This window comes from Mus pahari, chromosome 7 (genome assembly GCF_900095145.1).
Source record: "Mus pahari chromosome 7, PAHARI_EIJ_v1.1, whole genome shotgun sequence".
NCBI lineage: Eukaryota > Metazoa > Chordata > Mammalia > Rodentia > Muridae > Mus > Mus pahari.
Window position 1 is genome coordinate 48,406,679 of NC_034596.1, and position 1,129 is coordinate 48,407,807.

The window sequence follows — 1,129 nt, forward strand, 5'->3', positions numbered from 1 at the left end:
ACATAGTTTTACCGGAAGATCCAGCAATACCTCTCCTGGGCATATACCCAGAAGATGTCCCAACTGGTAATAAGGACACATGCTCCACTATGTTCATAGCAGCCCTATTTATAATAGCCAGAAGCTTGAAAGAACCCAGATATCTCTCAACAGAGGAATGGATACGGACAACGTGGTGCATTTACACAATGGAGTACTACTCAGCTATTAAAAATGATGAATTTATGAAATTCTTAGGCAAATGGATGTATCTGGAGGTAATCTGGATATATCCTTAGTGAGGTAACCCAATCACAAAAGAAGTCACTAAATATGCACTCACTGATAAGTGGATATTAGCCCAGAAACGTAGAATACCCAAGATACAATTTGCAAAACACAAGAAAACCAAAAAGGAAGACCAATATGTGGATACTTCATTCCTCCTTAGAATAGGGAACATAATACCCATGAAAGGATATAGGTACAGAGACAAAGTCTGGAGCTAAGACGAAAGGATGGACTATCCAGAGACAACCCCACCCAGGGATCCTCCCCATCATCAGCCTCCAAACCCATACACTATTTATTGCACATGCCAGCAAGATTTTGCTGAAGAGACCCTGATATAACAGTCTCCTATGAGGCTATGCCAGTGCCTGGCAAATACAGAAGTGGATGCTCATAGTCATCTATAGGATGGGACAGAGGGTCCCCAGTGGAAGAGCTAGAAAGAACCCACGGTACTGAAGATGGAACAATAATATGAACTAACCAGTACCCCAGAGCTTGTGTCTCTAGCTGCATATGTAGCAGAAGATGGCCTAGTGATCCATCATTGGGAAGAGAGGCCCCTAGGGTTTGCAAACTTTATATGCCCCAGTACAGGGGAACACCAGGGCCAGGAAGGGGGAGTGGGTGGGTAGGGGAGCAGGGTGGGGGGGGAGGGTATAGGGAATTTTCAGGATAGCATTTGAAATGTAGATAAAGAAAATATCTGGGCTGGTGTGATGGTTCAGTGGGTAAGAGCACCCGACTGCTCTTCCAAAGTTCTGGAGTTCAAATCCCAGCAACCACATGGTGGCTCACAACCATCCGTAACAAGATCTGACGCCCCCTTCTGGTGTGTCTGAAGACAGCTACAGTATAC